Raw genomic sequence first — 23,699 nt, 5'->3', positions numbered from 1 at the left:
TGGAAATGGAATGGGAGGATACCGTGGAAGTATAACTCCAAGTTTGAAACGAAGAGGACATAGTGATGAAGTCTAGATGGCCAGAACAAGAACATTATCTAGTTTCCTGTTTTGCCAAACATCTGGCAGAAACAAAATATGGAATTGATCAAGAAAGATTGCTATGGATGTCAAAACGATCATCCCAGTCAAATTCAACACGATCAATGTCTGATGCTGAATCAAGAAGAAAAATTGGACGAGTATCTGGACGAAGCTTGGAGTCTCATCTCGGAAGAAGCCGTGTTGCATCAGTGGTATAGAGACTTGCGTGATAATTCCTCTCCTCCATACATGGCTCTAGAGATCCATCACATCGAAGCTGTCTTGTCTCAGAGTGCGGAGACGAAGCGAAGAAACTGTTACTTGTCAGAGATTTTCAAGCAAAAAGTCGGGTTTGAATTGATGACTTAGCATTACCTGTGGAAAAACTAAGAAAAACAAAACAGCACAGAAGTGGATACCTGGAAATTTTATAACCTTTTAAGCCACAGTTTGTATACTGCTTCTTGGAATCGTGTCGTGTGTGCTAAAGATGAATTGCCTCATCGCAAACCTCAAGACCATGAAACTTATGTCATCAACATTTCGACAGTCACCTCCCAGGAACCCACTGGGTAGCCGTTAACTTTCCTAAAGAAGATTGTGTGGACCCTGGAGTATTTTGATTCTACCAGACATATACCATGGCAGAAAATTGCAATTAATATTTGTGAAGTGAAACAAGAAAGATACCTGGATGATATTGACTACTTTTCACGCTATTTGGAAATTATGTATCTAACAAAAACAACCTCCCAGCAGGTAATTGGAAAGCTAAATAGCACATTTGAGTGATGGGACGCCAGATGAGGACCACCTTGCCCATTATTGAAAAGAAGTTAAACCCCAAGTGGCCAAACCTCAAAATCATCAGGCAGAGAGACCTTAAAACAAAACAAAGATATGAATTCTTTTACAACCGGCGCTACACTACACATAATTTGCCAGATATTACTAAGGGAGACTGCATCAGAATCAAATGGCATGGAAATGATAACAACTGGTCAACACCAGGCATAGTTATTCAAGCCGACAAAGACCGAAGAAGCTACCTGGTAAAAACTCCTCAAGGGATATACAGGCGCAATCGAATCGATGTACAGCGGATGAAAAGCCCTGAGAATCTACTTCCAGTCGAGACAAATACGTCTACAGACATTGCAACAGAGTCCCCACAGTGTCCTGTCAGGAGTCATTTGGAGTCCAGTACAAAGTCTCTCAATAACATGGAGCCCGTGCCACCATCTGATGATTGTACCACAAAGTGTGACCTAGTCCAGCCAACCCCCAGGAAGCCAGGTGTACCCAATCGGCCCAACAGTCCAAACACACCAGTGCAGACGTTAAGTGGGAGATCGTCCGAACACCAGCCAGATTCAGTGATTTTGTCTAAGAAAGTGACTTTTATAAAATGTGCCAACGCGTTGTTTAGTATTCGATTTCTTAATTATTGCAATAGAATTTAACTTTTAGGTTTTCTATAGTATTAGAATCAGGACTATCCTGTGCAAGTTTACAGTAACCTATAATATAAATCAATTCCGTTAAATTCTTTCAGTGGACAGTTCAGGTACAAATTCATTGCTTATTTATTTAATGTTTTCATATTGGCGGAATTGATTCATTGTTTTTTCTATCTACTCATAAGCAAAATCTTATGTTCAGATAATCTTAAAAGAGGGGAGATGTGACATATCGTAGTTTACTTGCTAGTTCTAATAACTGCTCCCCATAGTAACTGCAACATTAGATAGAGACTGCTCCCGGAGGCAGTGGGGCGCCGCGATCCAGTAAAGACAGCATATCAACAGAAAATTCAGAAAATATTAATAATAAGCGACTCACTTAGTGTGCTCAAAACACTGGAAACAGGCTACTCAAAGGGGCCTGAAAACCTCCATAAAGAAACCTACTTGCTACTCAACAACATGTTAAAACAAGACCAAATTGTAGAATTCATGTGGGTTCCGTCGCATACAAACATCCCTGATAACGACAAGGCCGACCAAGTAGCAAAGAACGCACTAAGCGAACTAGAAGCAGCCCACATCGATTACAGCGTCCCCGAATTATACAGTTTGATAACCAAAATAGTTGCCTGTAAGTGGCAAACCCAATGGGATACATGCCTTAAAGGACGTACGCTATACTCGATTAAAAAATCAAGGAGTCGCAAAACCAAAGCACCGAAAACCAATATGAAACATCATCAACGGATCATTAACCGAATCAATACAGGAAAAACCTTACTTACAAGAAGTATGGGGAAATATGTCCCGGCTAATTGCGAATTTGGAGCAAAATGCCCCAGTTGCGTTGATGATGCAGACCTTCGGCATGTTTTCAACATATGCCCGAAATATGACGAAGAAAGGAAAAAAAACTGGTCACTACATTAAAGAAAATTGGCTCGTCATATACCTACCCCGAACTTGATAGTACATAATACTTTTTTCTTCTTCCCGTGTGTGGATAGTATATTTTGGAGTTTGTATGAGTTCGCGTTGGTTTATGTGAGTAGTTAATGGGGATCTTATAGGGTCTATGGGATTTATCATTACAGACCCCCTTGGGAACATATAGGGTCTATGTAAATTTAACATGGAGAAAAATCGTGGGAACATATAGGGTCTATGGGAATTAACATGGCCAAAAACCCTGGGACAATATAGGGTCTATGTAAATTTAACATGGAGAAAAATCGTGGGAACATATAGGGTCTATGGGAATTAACATGGCCAAAAACCCTGGGACAATATAGGGTCTATGTAAATTTAACATGGACATAAACCCTTGGGACTGTATAGGGTCTATGTAAAATTGAAACAGGGAGGGTCTCTATTTTTTTTTAAAAAAAATAAAATAAAAAAGGGGTAGGCAATTCAAAGACTATCTCTTTTCGAGAAATATGGCTGGCCCTGAAAAGGGCCTTTGGTTTATGTTAATATGCCCTTAACATAAAGGGCATTTGCGACATCTTCTTGTCCTCAAACTTCGTCTTACAGCAGGGCCATACATCAGAGTCCTCTTGAGGCAACCTTGTCTCTCTATATAGACTCTTCTTATCCACAGGCTGCTGCTGGTCCTGTGGACAACGGTCCACTTGGATCGGACATACATGAGCATGTCCGTCCTGAACATCATTGTTGACAAAAGGGTTGAAGATTCAACGTCGGTCCACATGTTGAGGCTCCTACAATAGGTGAATCAATGCACTGAACTGCGCTTATTTATAGGGACAGGTAGGATTGAAACGGATTGAGTTCATTCACCAATCCGAACACGCGTTACAAAATTCAGCCAGCTGCATCCAATCCGAAGAGAGCAGTCTGTGACGTCACGTAGTCAATATAGATCTGCTAGCGCTTGTGTGAAGTCAATCTATGCGACAGTCATTCAACATGACGGAAACTCAGAAAACGATCCAATGGGGTGCACCAGCAGCGGAGACCGCCCAAGGGAACCCGGACTTACTTTCAGAAGAGGTGAATTGGGATTTTGTGGATTTTCTCTCCTCGCAAGAATTTGTTCCGGAACCTTCGTTACCTTCTTCATTACCGCAAGTGGAGAATTTTAGACAGAGACAGAAAGAAGAATTGGAGAAATTTATGCAACGACAAAAAGAAGCGGAACAGGCTTTTCTCCTACAGCAACAGCAACAAGAAGAAGAGGTAAGAAAAAAACAACAGCAAGAAGAAGTAGCAGCAAAGAAACAAGAGGGTGAGAATCAAACGGTCACGGTACTGTTGGATATTTTAGCGGAGTTAAGAAGTCTGAAACAAATGTATCAGACTTCTTTATCACGACCGAAGAGAATACGACCTTCCCGAGCTAAACACGTCAACCCTGTGACTAAGCCTACCGTACCACCCTTAGTGATTTCAACCCAATCATTATCATCATCATCAACATTACGCAGTCCAGAAGTAGGCCTTGGCCGTGGCAAAGGCATAAGGCAGTTAAAGTTGATTGCTTAAACTCACCCCTACATCGTAAAGAAAAAAGGCCCTTTTCAGGGCCACCCACATATCTCGAAAAGAAATACAATTTCAATTTGCCAATAACTCAAAACAAAAAATAAACCCCACCCATTTTTACCCTTATAGTACGTGCCTGTGTATGAGTGCGTGAGTGTAGCTTCTTATTTTAAAATCAAAACTCAAAGACTCTTACCTTATATCATTCATTTATTCTTTTCTCCATTTTTTACAATCCAATTCACAATTCACAACACAAAACTTTAATAAAAAGTTCATTGATTTCTTCTTTTCTCCTTGTTTAGTCTCTCTGTTTTTTGAATTTCTTCACCGTCACACTCTTTTCCTCTTCTTCCTCCTCGCTTTCTTCCCTTCTTTTTTTCGTCTCCTGTTTCTTTTTCTTCACCTGTCTGCTTTCTTCCTCTGAAGAATCCCTCTCTTCTTCTGAAGAATCCTTCTTTTCTTCTGACTCCTCTTGTTTCTTTTTTGGGCAATCTGGAGACCAATGTCCTTTTTCTTTACAATAATAACAGGTATCTTTACTTTTGTCTTTTTTAGCTCCTGTTTTTTGACGGTCTGGACACTCTGAAGACCAATGCCCTTTCTTCTGACAGATATAGCAAGTATCTTGACTTTTATCTCGAAAGGAAGGAGAGTAGTCCGTAGGATGGTCTGAAGAGAATTTTCTAATGACCCTTCGCAAAGCTCTGACGAAACGTTCCATCTGGTTAGTCTCTTCCATCGTTGTGCTCGGCTTGAGAGTGAAATGAATAGTGAAAGGACAAGACACACACCCTTTTATATACGCTGGTCTGCTATGACTATAAAGTAGTTCATGGTGTTTGAACTTGAGTCATTTGACTTTTTGCTTTCAAGATGAAACGATCCCATTCATTCGAGAAGAAAGAAGAAGAAAGTAAGAGGCAGAAACGTGATCTATCGCCTCGTACCAGGGCTGAAATATTGACACAAATTCATGTCAGTGATTTTGAAGAGGACATGAGTGAACCAGAATCCGAACCCTCTAAACCAAGTCCACCACCCTTTGTCAACCCTGAAAAGTACTATTCCATTCGAGAGACGGAAAAGCGCTCCTCTAGAAAATTTAGAACCACGGCTTACAAATACACGGTGAAGTTTAAAGATTTCAAGTCCGAAGTACCGTTAGAGAAAGCAGAAGGGTTCATCACCGGAGTGTGGGATTCTCTGCTCACTGCACTCAAGCGACAATGTCAACCCAAAGAAGACGATCGCTTGAGACTTTCCATACAACACGACGGTTTGAAATCCCCTGTTTGGATCGAGTTTAGCACCCCTGCAGAATTGACCGCTTCCAAAGTCATGGACAAGATTCAACACGTGCAACAATCTAATGACCAGTTTGACATCACCGATGGAAAAGCCACATTGGACATGACCCACGTCTCTCCTCCTCAAGGGACCGGACGCAAAAAGATGTTATTGGTGAACGACCTTCGCAGCATTAAGCGTAGCCTTGTCCAAATTCACAATCCTCATGACCAGATGTGTTTAGCCCGTGCCATCGTGGTGGGACGAACCTATGCCAACAAGAACGACACGGTAGAATGGAAAAGAGACTGGGAGAACATTCGACAATCGGACCGAGCCAAACAACGAAGTGAAGCAGAACTCCTGTTACGAAAAGCTGGCATGTCCAAAGACACACCCTGTGGCATTCCTGAGATGCAAAAATTGCAAGATGCCCTAGCTCCACGATACACTTTGAAAGTGCACCCTCAAGAAGTGCGCGGGTCTCTGTTGTTTCGAGGGCAAGATTTTAAGGACGGAAAATACATTCATGTTTATCATCACGATGACCATTTCGATACCATTACCAGTATCACCGGATTCCTGGGATACGGTTATTACTGTGAGAAATGTGACCATGGTTATAATAATCGAGAGCAACACAAGCATTGTGGATCGAAATGCTCAGGATGTTTGGCCTCTTCACCCTGTCTGAGCGAAGAACCAGTGCCTTGTTCCACTTGTCTGCGCACGTTTGTCAGCCCTACCTGTTACCAACAACATCTGAAAACGCAAGGTTCACAGCAGAAATGTGCTTGTCAACTCCTGAGATTGTGCCCTACGTGTGGACAAGGCATACGTACCAATAGTACCAAGGCACACGTATGTTCAGGAAAAAAGAAATGTCACATTTGTCACCACATCGTGGACTTGGAACACCAATGTTACGTGCAAAAATACCAACCCCTACCAGAGAAAGAGGACGGTCACAAGAAGAAAGGCAATTTCATCTTTTTCGATTTCGAATGCATGCAAGAGACTGGCATTCACATTCCTAATTTCTGCGTGGCTCATCGAGCGTGCGAGAAGTGCATTCAAGAACCTATCTTCAGTCATTGCCCTCACTGCAGCAAGATTCCTGGAGGGCGTGAAAAAATCTTTCGGGGGCCAAACACGTTAGCCGATTTTGCCCAATGGGTCTTAGACCCCATCGACAAGACGTGGAGCCAAGAGGACATCGGACTTTACGGAGATTGTCATCGTCATGCCACGGTGATGGCTCACAATTTCTCCGGATACGATGGACAGTTTCTTCTCAGATACTATACGGAACATGGCACCGAACGTCCTAAAGTGACTTTGAACGGAGCCAAAATCATTTTCATGCAAGTGGGACAAGTACAGTTTAAAGATTCGATGAGCTATTTGGCCATGCCTTTGAGTCGAATGCCTAAAACGTTTGGAATGACAGAAATGGCTAAAGGGTACTTTCCGCACTTTTTCAATACGGAAGCCAATCAACACGCCGTTCTACCCCATTTACCTGAGGCTCACTATTACGACCCCGACAACATGCGTACCGAACAACGAGAAGCTTTCTACGCTTGGTACCAGGCTCATGCCTCTGACCCCTTCGACTTTCAGGAAGAAATGCTAAAGTATTGTCGTTCCGACGTGGACATTTTACGGCGTTGCTGTGGAAAATTTCGAGAACTGTTCATGGAACACGGAGGGGTCGATCCTTTGAAAGAAGCTTGCACCATTGCCAAAGCGTGTTCCTTAGTGTATCGACAACGATTCATGCCTGAAAACACCGTGGCTGTCATCAGTCCTCAAACGACCCACTATGTCAAGCGTCAATACTCGGTCAAAGCCCTACGCTGGTTACATTACTTGTGCGACAAGGAAGACAAGTGGATTCAGCATGCCCGCAACGGAGGGGGCGAAAAGACCATCGGAACGTATTCGGTCGATGGCTGAGACTTAGAAAACCCAAAGATCGTGTACGAGTTTAACGGTTGCTTATTTCACGGATGTCCCATTTGTTATCCTGACCGTGGCACTAAAAATCAGTTTTTGCAACGAACCATGGAAGACTTGTACCAGGACACTTGTCAGCGGCGCCTAAAGTTAGAACAGCAAGGATACCAAGTGGTGGAAATGTGGGAACACGAGTACGATCACCGTATGAAAACCGATCCCGAGTTTAAACGCCTCGTGGAAAGTTACCAGTTCATGGACCCGCTGAACCCGAGGGATAGTTTGTACGGAGGAAGGACCAATGCCACCTGTTTGCTGTACCAAGCCGACGAAGAGAACGGAGAAGAAATCAAATACTTGGACGTGTGTTCGCTGTATCCCTACGTGTGCAAATATTGTCGCTTTCCTGTAGGGCACCCGCAATTGTTCACGGAACACATCGACCTGGTCAACATTCGACAATACGAAGGCTTGATCAAGTGTAAAGTTTTGCCTCCCACGAACCTATACCATCCCGTCTTACCTCACCATTGTCAAGGCAAACTGATGTTTCCTTTGTGCCGTACTTGTGCCGAAACGTGCAACCAAGACCAGCCTTGTCATCACAGCCAGGAAGAACGGGCCTTGACGGGAACCTGGGTCAGCGTAGAATTGTTCAAAGCTATGGACATGGGATACCAACTGTTGGAAGTGTACGAAATTTGCCACTTTCCCAAGACACAACAATACCACAAGGGTGACCCTACTCAGAAAAGCATTTTCGCAGACTACGTGGATGCCTTTTTGAAACTGAAGCAAGAAGCCAGCGGCTATCCTTCCTGGTGTCACACTCCCGAAGACCAAATACAATTCAAAGAGAAATACTACGAACAAGAAGGCATCACTTTAGACCACATCGAGAAAAACGAAGGTAGGCGATCGTTTGCCAAAGTGATGTTAAATTGCTTGTGGGGTAAAATGGCACAACGCCCGTGTTTACCCAAGACGGAATATTTGACAGAACCTTCCCGCTACTTCCAGATGATTCACGACAAAACCAAATACATGAAACACGTGGACGTCGTTCGAGAGGATTTGATCTTGGTCAATTACGAAGAAGATCTGGACTTTGTACAAGACGACCCTTTTGGAAATGTCATCATTGCGGCTTACGTGACAGCCCATGCTCGCTTAAAATTGTACGAAGCTTTAGAACTGTTAGAAGAACGCGTCCTGTACTTTGACACGGACAGTTGCATTTACATCCATCACCCGATTCAACATCACCCTGACATCGAAGGAGACCGTTTAGGAGCCTGGACAGACGAGCATCCCGACGACAAGATTCTAAGTTTCGTCAGTGGCGGTCCCAAAAATTACGGCTACGAATACCGGGACAAACAAGGAGAAGTGCACACGACGTGCAAAGTGAAAGGACTGACTCTGAATCATCGTACCAGTCGTGTGGTCAACTTTGGGGTATTGAAAGAAGCCTTGCAATCGGAAGAGGATGGAAACTTTAAAGTGACCACTTACCAACCGAACAAGATTGTACGTTTACCCACTCACCACATCGTCAGTCGACCTTTGGAAAAAGTTTATCAAATCGTGTACCAGAAGCGAGTTCGACTTCCCAATCATTTCACCTTACCGTACGGTCACGTCGGTATTGGTCTGTATATAAAAAGGAACCCTAGGCAAGATCGATAGTTCATTGTGACTACCAAGACCGAGCAAACAAGATGAATACTTTGAAAGAGACATCGTTCCAGTTTGGGGATTGTAAAAAAGTTGTATCTTCCTCTAGTGTGACTAATATTGGATGGATAAGACCCATGCATTGCGACGGAAAATGTCCGGAAGGAAACTGCGATTGTCCATGTGGTTACCATTGTAATTGCGTCACGGAGTTTGCAGACGAGTGCGATTGTGAGCCTTGCGATGGATACGATGCTGTACGTTGTGACCTGAGCGATGCCGTAAAGCATCATGGGAACTTTAGTACCCCTACCCCTATCATGGAAAGTGATGCTGTGCGTGTCAAACCTGTCGGATGCGAAAGTGATGCCGCTCGTCCTCTTGGACATTTTACTGGGTTTCGTTTTAAAGGGGAATGTTCACCTTCACGTCTACCCCCCTACGGATGTCATCCAGCCTTGAGCAAACTCCTACCCATGTCACTCAACCCTCATCGAAACGAACCTGTGAAAAACGAATATTCGTTTCCTGTGCGTTTGTCGGAATACTGCGACTTTGAAAATCGTCTTCAATCGTTCAAAGGAAAATGGCCAAAGTATCTGGGAGGACCGACCCCCGAAGAATTAGCCAGAGCCGGATTTTTCTACTTGGGCGAAGGAGATAAAGTCAGATGCTTCAGTTGCGATGTGACACTTCACCACTGGGAACCGCAAGATTCGGCCTACGTAGAACATGCTCGATGGTCACCGAATTGTCATTACTTACCCTTAGTGGGACCGAGACATTGAAGTAACTTCTTACCATAATAATCTGTTCATGGATACTTTACAAGAGAACATTCGTGCTTTGCCTGTGGAGTTGAGAGAACGCATTTACCGAGAGCTGGTGAAAATACAAGTCAAACGTAAAGAACAATTGCATCCGTTACGTCACCAGATCTTTAACCACTGGTACCTGAATGGTATAAGAGAACTGATTCGTCAGAAATTGTTTCAGTGGTCAGACCTTGTTCAACACTTTGAGTTAGTGAATGATCGAAATGTTCATTATTTTGGTTACTTCGAGATTCACCTACGGCAATACATTGAGGAAGACAAGTTAAAGGATTATCAACATATTTTACGTGGAATCTACTTAGAGGAAGAGGAAACTTCTAAACGAACTCTGAAGTTTCGGTTACAGTATGCAAGATTTAGATTCCCTACTGGAGAACGAAGATCTCTGGCTAGAAAGTACGTGTATTGTTTCCGAAACAAAGAGACTATAAAAACAGGCTGCCATGCCACGACTTATGTCACATGTCATCCAACAGATTCCGTGGAAGGAACTCAATGACCATATTCAAACCGTGGATCATTACCATCGATTATTACAAGAACTGTATCCATTCAATTTGGGACGACAAGTGGTGTGTGTCTTAGTGACTTGTTTTTTGGGATTTCGTTTACCAGCCGATTCTTTGTGGACTCTTTACGATCAGTACTTACCACCTCCATGGCCTTAAATGGTCACGAAAAACTCCTTTTGCTCAAAGCCTTGCGGTTTCATCTGGATACTTCTCGACCTCTACGGGAAAAAAAGATTCGTCAACTTTTAGCTACCCAAGACGTGTATGACGATGTGTGTGTAGCTTGTGACTTACATCCCCACTGGACAGATGTCCGTGCCTGGAAAGAATGGGATTTTGAGGCTTGGACCCAAGAAGTAGCCCAGTATGCACGAGAGTTGTTCAAGGAAAAAAGTTACTTTTCAACCCGTGTTAGTGACGGTGCCAGAAGAACCCGTCACCCAGGACAGGACTGTCGTGGACAGACCTGAAAGACCCTTTCGGGAGGACACTTGTGTGACCTTACCCTCTGTTGAACTGGTTAGAACATTACCCAAAAGATGTGATTGTTGTACAGACACTTGTGTTTATTCCACGTTCATCGTTATCATGTGCCTTTTATCCTTGTACTTAAGCCTTTGGCTTTTATGTATTTTTGTCTTTCGTATTCATGTTTGATAAAAAAAACATTCAATAAACGTGTTCTGAAAAAGTATATAAACTCTTGTCTTGTTCGTTTTCGTGTCACAAGGGACATTTCTCACACCATGGCTACCTCTGCTGTCTCTGCTCCCTCTTCCTCTACTGTCAAAGTCATCGACGAACACTTAGATCGTGCCAGTTGGGAGGCTTTGTATCTTCGCCATCCCTTTAACATGCTCATTGCTGGACCTAGCGGTTCAGGCAAAACCGAATTCGTCAAACGTTTGATCGAACATAAACATCATTTGATCGATCGGACACCTCAACGGATCGTGTGGTGTTACAAAGAGTGGCAATCGGCGTACAGCCTCTTGCGAGAAAGTCAAGGCGATTCCATCGTGTTTGTGGAAGGCATTCCTAAAGAAGACGACGGCATCGTCTCTGACTCCCGTCAAACCCATTTGGTCATTTTCGACGACATGTTAGGAGAAGACGAAGAAGAAATTAAATTGTGGTTCACGCGCAAAGGGCATCACCGTAATGCCAGTGTCATTTACATCACCCAAAATTTGTTTCAACAAAGTAAAGCCCATCGCACCATCAGTCTCAATGCGCATTACGTGGTCTTGTTTAAAAGCCCTCGAGATAAATCGCAAGTGCAAGTCTTAGCCAAACAGTTAGGAACGCCTTGGCTGACTCAGGCGTACGACGATGCCACTCAAACGCCACACGCCTATTTACTCGTCGATTTGAAACCTACGACCCCCGAGGATTTGCGATTTCGTACCCACTTGTTTCACCACTGGTGCCAAGACGGAGGGCCTGTCCTGTACACGTCTCCGTCCTCGACTTCATTTCACTCCCCATCAAAAAATCTATAAAAACCTCAGACCCTTTTTCGTCTGTCTCACACAGTGTGAACATGACGTCCCTTCAGTCGCATCTTCCCGTCAAATTGATTCGTGCCTTGTATGGCATCAGTCGAGAAAAAAATCCACAAACACGAGCCCGTGTCTTAGAAGCTAGTCTCAAAGAAGTCTTACGATGGTTCACGGTGACGGCACGTCAATTACTCCAAGGAATCATTCAGATTCCTCATCAAACCCAACGCTTTTTCGATCGAAACAAAGTCGCTTTGGTCCAACTGGCCGATCCCCGCATCGACACTCAAACCAAAAAACAAATCATTTTGAAACCTGGAGGGAGCGGTACTCTAGGAGGGGTCATCATTCGCTCACTCTTAAGATGGGATCCTAATGCCCCCAAAGTTATCCCCAAGACAAAAGTCCAACGAAGCCCCAAGAAGAAAAAGAAAAAAACCAGGTCCCCAAGAAGAATAACTTCTCCAGTGGCAGGACCCTCCTCTTACCAGACACCACCACCCCGGAAAAAGAAAAGAAGCCCCCAGAAAAAGAAACAGAGAAAAAGTCCCCAGAAAAAGAAAAGTCCACAGAAGAAAACTAGTCGCAAGAGAGGCACTTCGGCCAGGACGCAACCTTACACTCGCAAACCACGACCTGCCACGGCAGTGACTGCGTCTCCGGCATCCTCACGTTCATCCACTTCTCCGTTGATGACACCCAGAACTGAAGAGTACTTGGAGACGTTGATCACACCAAGAACATCTCCGTTGATGACCCCCAAAAGAACTTCCCCAGTGGCAGGATCCTCCAATTTAGTGGCAGTGGCTGCTGCTCACAAAGTACCTTCTCCCAAAATCAAAGTCCAAGAAAGATCGGGCATGTTACAAAGTTTACTGGATTTGTCCAAGCAAGAACTGGCTCGATTTAGTCCGTTGCGTACCCCTGCACGACGTGTCATGCCTGTCCTCAAACTGATAAAACGTAAAGACAATCAGTGGCGACGCGTTCCAGTATAAAAAGAGCCTGTGACCAAGTCGGGGTATCAGTGAACTTGTAAAAAAGATGTCACCTCCAAGAAGCCACAAAAGAAAGAGACAAAGGCAGACGCGTCATCCGACAAAGCGCTTAGCCAAGCATCGACATTACCCTAAGAAAAGACACAGTCGTTCCAAGAAAAAGAGGCGTCAACAAAGGGGAGGATTCCTTGGCGATTTTGGGAAAAACATTGTCACCTTTATGACAAAGCGATAGTCCCAAAAAAAAGATAAAAGGGTGTACGTTAAGTCATCGACGTTAGTGTCTGTTCGGTGAATGTCCCGGAACCACAAGCAAAAAATGTCACCCTCCAGAAAACCCCAAGGAAAGAAAAGGAAAGGACTGCCACCACGTTTAGCTAAACATGGGGACCTGTTATCTGTCCTGTCCAAAGCTTCTTCACCCCTACGAAAAAAACTCATTCAAACGGCCTCCAAAGAGGTCATCGATACCGTGTGCGAATGTTGTTTGAACGTTTTGAAAGGCACGATCCCTTTGTCCAAACACCAGAAACAATGCTTAGGCAAACATCGTCACGTTCTTCGCCAAATGGTTCAAAAGAAAATTCCCATTCGTCAAAAAAAGAAGATGTTGGTCCAACGTGGAGGCATTTTACCTCTCTTGTTAGGCCCCATACTGAAAGGAGTCTTGGGAACCATGTTGGGAGGACTGGTGGGAGCAAGATAAAAAGGCCTCGGAAGTTCCAAGATCTCAGAATCGACCCCTGACAACCCCATGGAAGGACGAAAACTAGCTTTAGTGCCTTACAAACGATGGATGGAATACCATCGGTGGCAAGAACAACGCACCCCGCATTTACCTCCCAATCCCCATTTGAGCGAGATGTCCCAGTTACAACACGAATTGCAATCCTTGATGGATCGCCAAGATTTGTCCGAAACAGAAAAATCGCAAAAGTACGGTCAACTCTTGCAACGACTGCAACTCTTTCACCAGAAAGCTTTAGACGAAACAGCTCTACCCACTTTGAAAGATTTTAAGACCTTGATGAAAAGTCCAGCACCATCACCAGTACCAGTACCAGTACCGGTACCAGTGGTCAAGACAGAAAAAGGAAAAGAAGAAGAAGAAGAAGGGTTTCAAACTCCACCAGAAAAAGTACGCAAGTTAACAACACCACCTACCTCCAGAATTGGATGGATTAAAAAGATGATGGCCACCCCTTCTTCCTCACAAGAGAAAAAGAAAGTGAAGACAGAAGTGAAACAAGAACCGATATCCCCTGCTCAGACATCCTCCTCTTCGACACCTATTGCCGGTCGCACACGCAAAGCCTTGCAATCCAAGAAAATACCCCAAGAGAAAAAGAGTAGCCTCTTCCAAGAGTGGGTGCCTTATTAAGACACCAATCAACACAAAAAAATGGAAAAAGTCTTAGCTAGCATTTACTACGATCCCTCGCATCCTGCAGGTTACGCAGGAGTTCAAAAATTGTATCGTGCTGCCAAAACGCGAATGAAAAGTCTCCGTTTACCTCAAGTGCAACGATGGTTACAAGAACAAGCTACCTACACTTTGCACAAACCCATTCGACGCAAGTTTGCCAGAAGTCGCACCCGAGTGGAAGGCATCGATCATCAATGGCAAGCCGATTTAGCCGATGTCTCTCATTTGGCCAGCTACAATCGTGGCTACAAATATCTGTTTTGTGTCATCGACGTCTTTTCCAAATTTGCCTGGGTCGTGCCCTTGACTTCCAAATCCAGCAGCGAGTTAGTGCGAGCCCTGCAACGAGTGTTGAAACAAAGTGGCCGTCACCCTCTTCGATGGCAAACGGACAAAGGCACCGAATTTCTGAACCAAGCTTTCCAAAAAGAATTAAAGAAACGTGACATTCATTTTTTTACCACCGAGAATCCCGAAACCAAAGCCAGCATCGTGGAGCGTTTTCAACGCACTTTGAAAGAACGCATGTGGAAATATTTTACGCATCACCACACTCTGAAGTACATCGACATCTTACCGCACCTGGTGCAAGCGTACAACCAATCTTACCATCGAAGCATCGGACGTGCCCCGCAAGACGTGACTCCCGACAATGAAGTGTTGGTGTTTGAGCGTCTGTTCGGTACGTCCCCGACGAGGGCTGTCCCCAAGAAAAGTGGAGAGTTGACCGTAGGAGATTGGGTGCGCATTGGCAAAACCAAACGCACTTTCGACAAAGGTTACTTACCTAACTGGACAAACGAATTGTTTCGCGTCACTGGACGAGTACATGGCCGTCATCCTGCCGTCTATAAATTGGAAGACATGAACGGAGAAGTACTCAAAGGAACGTTTTATTTGCCCGAGTTACAACGTGTCACCAAAAAAGAAGACGACGTGTACGACATCGAAAGCATTCTCGAACGCAGAACCCGTAAAGTGGGCAAACGACGTGTCAAAGAAGTCAAAGTACGTTGGAAAGGATATCCACCCAGTTTCGATTCTTGGATCGACGCTTCGCAAGTCATCGACTATAAAAAGAAGTGACCATCATGCCCTTTCACACATCAGACGCAGCTACGTCGACCACTCCTCCTTCCCCTAGTTCTTCTGTGCAAGATTTACAAAAACAACCCTTGTGGGTGTGGTGTGGAGAACGTGTGCCTAAAACGCAAATCGTCTTTTTCTGCCAAATCTTCGTGGTGTATTGTGTCATCGGGGCAGCCATCGCCAATTTGAGTTTGCAACAAGGAGACAAACAATTGTGGACCATTTTATTGAGCAGTTGCATCGGTTACCTGCTTCCCAATCCCTCCCTGAAATTCTCCTCGAACGGGAACGTTGTGTCCAGTGTCAGTGCCAGTCACCACTCCAGCAACCACAACCAGAACCCCATTTTGGGCGGAGACACGCCTCTGACGTCCACTAATATTCCCTCGGACAGCCACAGAACTCTGGAATTATGAGTCACCAAAACCAATTTTACTTGACCTTACCCAGTGACAGTTCCATGGAGGTGTTTCCCAACAACACGTTGTGCTGTTACACGGCCAAATTACCTCAGGCCATCCCCTTAGATCACGAAGCCCATTGGGAAGTGGCTTTAGTAGAAATGATTCACCCGACCCAAGTCCTCAATGTCCTTCCCAATGAAAATAAATTTGATGTGGAAGTTCATGACGAGCAAATGCAACAGTGGATGGATACCCATAGCAAATATGACAAGAAAACCCGTACACCAAATTCAAACTGGACCACCTATCACTTGTTCATTCCCCCAGGCTATTATTTTAGTGGTCAACATTTGGTCAACACCATAGCCACCAGGTTTAATAGTGTGTTTCTGAAAGCTTTGGAAAGTGTCAAAAAAAGTGTCACCCTGGAGTACCACAAAACAGCTCGTCGCTTCCTGATGAAATTTCCTGAGGGGCCCAAAATCATGTCTTTCTTATTTTGTCATGAATTGTTTGACATGTTGGGCGGTGACATGGAGCTAAGGAAGAAAGTAGAAAAAGAAAAAGGTGAATTACCAGTCATTTCTGACAACGATTCTTTTGCCAAGTATTTTCGTACCCCGGTAGAACTGAACCAAGGACTGAATTTGATCTTCGTGTACTCCGATGTGGTGGAGTACAACGTGGTGGGACACACCTCCGTACCGTTACTGCGTGTCATTCCTTTCAAAGTGGATTCTGCCGCAAACGCTGACGAGGAAGGTGGAAACACTTACCACGTCCACCGCGAATTTGTCCATCCTCACTATTTGCCTGTCAGCAAGTCGTATTTGGACACAGTCAACATTACTATAAAAGGAGATTTGGGACAAAATATTCCATTCACCAAAGGAAAAGTCACGGTGAAACTCCATTTTCGAAAACGGTTTTCTCACGACTCGTAAGTAAGTCATGTATCCAGTGTACCGAGGGGTTGCTCGACAGCGAGGACACGGTTTAGGAGACATGTTAAAATCGGCCTTTCGTTCGGTGGCCCCAGTGTTGAAACCGATGGTGACACGCGGATTGCACGCTTTGAAAGATGCGGCACTGACGCAAGGCAAAGAATTTCTCCAAAATGTCATCATCGACAAACAAAACCCTAAAGAAGCCTTCATGAGGGCAGGCAAAAATGTCTTGCTGCAAACGGGTAAAGACATTTTGGGCCGACGAGACACACCTATAAATGCCCTGCACGCTACCGAGTCAGGCATTCAGCAAGGACAAGGCAGAAAGAGACGACGCAGAAAACACCCTTTCACCAGACTTCAAGCGAGAAAGGCCAAGAAAAGAAGAACCGTTCGAGACTTAGACGTTTTCGATTATTGAAACATAGAAAAAATGATGCACCGAGAGTCTTGCGCCTGTTCCAAGACGGAACTGGATCTGTTTGCCATGCCCCCCACCATGATGACCATGCAAGAATCCCAGTGGGTGGAATTTCACCCCGTCTCCTCATTGACAGCCTCAGCTCCCATCGAGTTTGAAATCAAAGGACAGCCCGAAGATTACATCGATCTGAATAGCAGTTACTTGTACTTGAAAGTCAAAGTTGTCGATGAGGACAATTCGACCCTAGATGGCGATGAGGTAATAGCTCCCGTCAACAATTTCATGCATTCCTTGTTTAGCGGAGTGGACTTGTACTTGAACAACAAACTGGTCAGCAGCAGCATGGATACTTACCCTTATCGAGCGTACCTGGAAAATCTCTTGACGTACGGAATAGATGCCAAGAACACTCATCTCAATGCCTGTGTGATATGGGAAGCTGACGAAGCAGGCCAGTTTGAAAGATTCGAAACTGATGCAAGCAAAACACCAAACAATGACGGATTTGTAGAACGAAGAGACAAAATCAAAAACGGACAAAGTTTAGAACTGATGGATCGTTTACATCTGGACATGTGGTTGCAAGAGAAATATTTGCTAAACGGGGTGAATGTTCGCCTGAGACTGAATCGTAGCAGTGCCGCTTTCCATTTGATAGGTACTACTGTTTGCAAAACTGTCATCGAGGAAGCCAGACTCTACGTACGCCGTGTGGAAGTGTTACCTAAAGTGGGTAACGACATCAGTCAGACGTTGAGCAGAACGACCGCCAAGTATCCCATACGACGCGTGGAAGTGAAAACGTTCACCATTCCCAAGGGACAGCGATCCATGATCGAAGATCATCTGTTTCAAGGACAGCTACCCAAACGTTTAATCGTTGGTATCGTCGAGAATACAGCCTTCAACGGAGCTGTCGAAAAAAATCCTTTCTACTTTCAACACTTTGGCGTGTCCAAGATCGAAGTCAGTCGCGATGGCAAGACCTTGTGTACCCGACCTTTCGAACCTGACTTTGAGAAGAAGAATTACTTGAGATCGTACTTGTCCCTGTACGAAGCCACCGGCCAGTTAGGAACCAACACCAGTCACGGCATTACGTACGAGGATTACGCAGGAGGTTATGCTTTGTGGGCTTTCGATTTCACTCCAGACCAAGGCAGCGACGAGGGACATTTCCACCCTATAAAATCTGGTCAAATTCGTGTGGAACTTCAGTTTGCAAACCGAGACCCTGATGTAACGGTGAACGTCATCCTGTATGCCGAATTTGATAATACCATAGAAATCAATAGTTTGAGAGAAGTCATTCTAGATTACTAGAAAGCCATGGAAGACTGTTCTCCCTCTTTACCTAGTGGAGAAACTTTGGAGATGGAATGTGTGGAAAAAGAAGAAGTGATCATGATGAAGTCGAGATGGCCAGAACAAGAAGCCCATTTAGTCTCCTGTTTTGCCAAACACTTGGTCGACAAAATGACGGAATTGATCAAGAAAAATTGCTATGGATGTCAAAACGATCATCCCAGTCAAATTCAACACGATAAATGCCTGATGTTGAGTCAAGAAGAAAAATTGGACGAGTATCTGGACGAAGCTTGGAGTCTCATCTCAAACAAAGACGTGTTGCACCAGTGGTATAAAGACTTGCGTGAACATTCTTGTCCACCATTAACCACTCAAGAGATCCATCGTATCGAAGCTCTCCTAAATCAGAGTGAGGAAACAGAACGAATCACCGTTTATTCGTCAGACATTTTCAAGCAAAAAGTCAGGATCGAATTGATGACTTATTATTACCTGTGAAGAAGAAAAAAACCACAAATCAATGGATACCTGGGAACTTTATTACCTTTTGAACCACAGTTCGTATACGGCTTCTTGGAATCCTGTCGTCTGTGCTAAAGATGAACTCCCTCATCGCAAACCTAAAGACCATCAAGCTTACGTGATCAACACGGACGACAGTCATCTCCCAGGAACCCACTGGGTAGCCGTCTACTTTCCTCAAGAAGGATGTGTGGAATATTTCGATTCGTACGGATTGCCCCCTTTGGAAGACGATATCATCGACTTTATGAGAAGAAATGCTCAAACCACCCGATTCAATAATGTGAAATTACAAGGCACAGATTCCTTGGTGTGTGGACAGTACTGCGTGTATTTTCTGCATCATCGCAGCCTGGGCTATTCCTTAGAACATTTAGTGACTCATTTCGATCCTCGTTCTTCTGCTAGAAACGATGTGAAAGTAGATCGATGGTTTTGTGACCATTATGCTTATCTTTTGTCTCAAGCTAGGAAACGTAGTGTCCATCAATGGCCTAATGATTTCCAACAGTGGAAATCACAATTTCATTCACAACGTTGTCAGCCCTGTTTAAAGTAGATTGAGAAAAAAATGTTAGTGATTTGAAAAAATATGGTTTGATGTTATAGTGTTGGATTATTGTTAAAAATGTTAGAGTTGTTGTTTAGTGTTAAGTGATTTTTGAATAAAAAATGTTGTGTTTTGAAAAAATGCTTTTGTCTTTTGTTTAGCTATAAGAATGTTGAATTGATGCTCTTTCATTTCTTACTATCCCTCTCATGACAATCACTGAACGTTGCGAATCGAAAACCGTGTGGGGGATGTTTTCCTTCACGTCCGCGCTTTCACTATAAGAACCGGGGTTGTTTCCAGTCTAACCATCCATTGTCGACTCATCCTCCTAAGAAGATGTGCTCCAAACTAGCCAAGCTCAACGAAGCCTACGTGAATTTGCATAGGGTCAGACACAGTCTGATACCGAAGCCAGAAGAAATAGAGAATGTGAGAATGTTAAAAATCACTGAAGACCTGATAGAAGAGCTCTTCAGAGAAGAAGTGAACAGGGAAAAAGAAGAATGGACGGAGAAGTACAGACTTCAGAGACAGCAGCAACAGCAGCAACAACAGCAGCAGCAACCTGAACCTGACAGAGGCTTTGTCGATTGTCGTATCGACACCAAAGAGTTCTTCTTCTCTTTCCGAAGAAGCAGACCTATCGCCAGAAAGTCTATCCTCAGAGGACATCGCATTCTTAGAAACTAAAAAAGAATGCCATAGCAAAACAAAAAAACAGCCCTTTTCAGGGCTACCCAATACTCTAGAAAAGAAATAACGATCGATTTGCCAATGTGTGTGTAGGTAGAGTAGTGTGAAAATAAACACTAACTCTTTTTAAAAATGTGAGGGTATGTGTTGGTGTGTTTGTGTTTGTAAGAGCTAAAGTAAGTTGGTGTGGATAGTAGATTAAAATGATGTTTGTTTGGCTGTTAGAGGTGTATATTTGGAGTTAGATTGGATTGCTTTGAGTATGTGGATAGTCTATTGAAGTGATTTATAAAAAAATTTTAAAATAGTGATGGGTAGCATAAAAAGTGAGTGAGTGTTTCTTTTAGGTCCGCGCGTTGTTGTTTTTTTTTTGGTCATGATCTAGGTAAGATGAATTTTATGTTATTAGGGGGATGTTTTCCTTCACGTCCGCGCTTTCACTATAAATTGAAACTCGTTCGGCAGTCCAGCTACCCTTGTTGATTGATCAACACCAAAAAATGAACACGAGACTTGAGAAACTGTTGGAGCTTCATGTGCATCTGGAATATGCCAGGCGCATATTAAATGAACTGGCCGCGGAAGCCATTGTCGAGGAGGGAAGGATAAGAGAGGAGGAAAGAAGAAACAAAGAAGAGGAGGAGAGAAGATATAAAGAAGAAGAAGAAAGAAGATATAAAGAGGAAAGAAGAAACAAAGAAGAGGAGGAGGAAAAGGAGAGAAGAAGAAATTTCAAAATCCCAGAGAGCGAAAATTGGGATTCTGAAGCGACATATCCTGCCTCTGCTCTCTCCCCCAAAAAGGTAAAAAGTAACTGGGGGATAAGATGTGTATGTGGCGCCAGGCCTGGAAGGTGCCACCATTAACCAGGTGTCCATGAAGTTCCAAACAAAACAGCCCTTTTCAGGGCTACCCAATACTCTAGAAAAGAAATAACGATCGATTTGCCAATGTGTGTAGGTAGAGTAGTGTGAAAATAAACACTAACTCTTTATTAATAGTGGAAGTGTATGTGTTTGTGTGTTTGTGTTTGTGTTTGTAACTAATAAAGTAAGTTAGTGTGAATAGTAGATTATGGGTTTCTTTATTGTTTCTTAGCAAATGGGGAGAGTATAGTTTGGGTTATATTATATGAAATGAAATGAAAAAGTAGGAGATGTTTTCCTTCACGTCCGCGCGTTGTTGGGTCATGATCTAGGTAAGATCAATTTTATGTTTTTTAGGGGGATGTTTTCCATCACGTCCGCACTTTCAGTATAAAACTAACAGTGTTGGCCATTGGAGCTCATTCTACGGAATAAGCAAACAAGAAGATGCCAGCAGCTTCAGCTTTATACAACGATCTTATGGGAAGTTGGTATTGGATGGTAGATGGATTGAGTGTAGCAGAAAGGGTTGAACAGGAATGGAGGTATGAAGTGACAAAAGACTTCGTCACAAGACAAGTAAAGAGCCTGCACTTAGCCGTAAACATCGTGAAAGAAATGATAGAGGATGAGGAGAAGAGAATCAGAGGTTTAATTAACCCATTGTATGTCAAAGTGGGTAAGTTAAAAGAAGCAATAGATCATGTGACAAGTGCAAGGTGCTTTTTAGAAGACGTTGTAGAATGGACAGATTGGTGTTTCGCAAAGTGGGGGTTAGAAAAACTTAAGAAAGCTGAAGAACTAATGAGGAATGTGCTGACCAAAGAGGTCAAGAAGATCAAAGAAAAGTGGTCCAATGAAAGAAAAGACGAAGAAAATAGAAGAAAAAAGGATGAATTCGAAAAACTGAACACAAACTGGATGAAAATCCAAGAGAAGTTCCGGGCCATGGGCCACCCGGACTGGCTGCCGGAAACAGAAAAGAAGAAGAAGAAAGGAATGATGGACAAATTAAGAAGATGTTGGAAAAAGATAAAAGAAGAAGAAGAAAAACCCAAAGGTCCTTTTCAGGGCCAGCCATATATCTCGAAAAGAGATAGTCTTTGAATTGCCTACCCCTTTTTTTTATTTTATTTTTTATTTTATTTTTTTATTTTATTTTTTTATTTTTTTTAAAAAAAATAGAGACCCTCCCTGTTTCAATTTTACATAGACCCTATACAGTCCCAAGGGTTTATGTCCATGTTAAATTTACATAGACCCTATATTGTCCCAGGGTTTTTGGCCATGTTAATTCCCATAGACCCTATATGTTCCCACGATTTTTCTCCATGTTAAATTTACATAGACCCTATATTGTCCCAGGGTTTTTGGCCATGTTAATTCCCATAGACCCTATATGTTCCCACGATTTTTCTCCATGTTAAATTTACATAGACCCTATATGTTCCCAAGGGGGTCTGTAATGATAAATCCCATAGACCCTATAAGATCCCCATTAACTACTTATGTGGATAGTATATAATATGTGAAGTGAGTGTAAGGGGTGTTTCCCTTCACGCCCGTGCTTGACAAATATAAAGTCAAGCGTCAGTCATTCGCGCCATTCTACACGGAATAATCAAAGAAGATGGCTTCATATCAGATTGACGTCATGAAGATATGCAAGAGGCTATAGACGATCGTGGGATGGTAGAGGAATTCATCATGAAATTGGAGCATGGTGTCTATACCATTCAGAGAACCAAGATGGAGACAAACAGTGTAAAGAAGACGAAGGAAAGATTGAAAGAGCTGCTGAAAAAAAAGTAAAGGAGGCCAATGAGGACGAAGCAGACAGAATAAGGATGAGAGAGTGGAATGAGACAATAGATAAAGAAGAAGAGAAAGAAAAAGAAAAAAAAAGACGAGGACAAATAGGAGAAGGAGCAAGAGAAGAAAATAAAGAAGAATTTATGAGAGAAAATAAGAAGTTGGTGGAGAAAAAAAGAGATTAGAAGACAAACAAGAAACCCAAAGTCCCTTTTCAGGGCCACTCAAATGCCGCGAAAAGATTTGCTTAATTGCCCAATAATTTTTTATAGTCGGTTCTATAGTTGATTGTGTCATAGACTGATGTTCATCAATCTATGTATGTTGTATGTGTTATATATATATATGTGTGTGTGTGTGTGTTTATGCTGTCAGTCTCGACCCCACCAAGCACTGTTTTATTGGTGTAGTTTATGAATTAGTTGCACTTACCCGCCACCCGATACCCGCTAAACTAGCTGAACTTACCCGTCACCCGCTGAATTAGCTGAACTTAACCTGCTACCCCCTGTCACTGTTTGTTGTTTGGCCCGATTGATGTCAGCCCCTTGCAACCAATCTTCAGTACCGTGACGTCACCTCACCTGTTCCATTCATATAGTCCCTATACAACAAACCCGCTTTCCCTTGTCCGCATACAGTCACAATATTAACATGTTAAATTCCCATTGTCCGGATATCGTCCCGGGGGTGGGGGTCTGAAAACTCTTGTCCGTATATCGTCCCCTATTACTACTGATACTGACACAGTTTGGAAATGATTGTAGGAGTACACTTCATTTCGCTGGCAGAATGCAACACATATGTTACAACTGCAAAAAAT

At 43.4% G+C, this 23,699-nt stretch overlaps 1 protein-coding gene across 1 annotated transcript in view; it reads right to left on the bottom strand.

Annotated features, from left to right (window-relative positions):
- The window catches only part of LOC149789099 (uncharacterized), an 80,659-nt gene extending 56,960 nt beyond the window's left edge, over positions 1-23,699 (bottom strand). Inside the window, exon 1 of the mRNA XM_089975298.1 lies at positions 23,345-23,699. The gene's annotated coding sequence lies outside the window, so the exon portion shown is untranslated. The remainder of the gene's footprint in view (positions 1-23,344) is intronic.

The sequence above is a fragment of the Sinohyriopsis cumingii genome, chromosome 11 (genome assembly GCF_028554795.1).
Source record: "Sinohyriopsis cumingii isolate HCF-2022 chromosome 11, ASM2855479v2, whole genome shotgun sequence".
NCBI classification, from domain to species: Eukaryota; Metazoa; Mollusca; class Bivalvia; order Unionida; family Unionidae; genus Sinohyriopsis; species Sinohyriopsis cumingii.
This window is presented reverse-complemented; position numbering and strand designations above follow the sequence as displayed.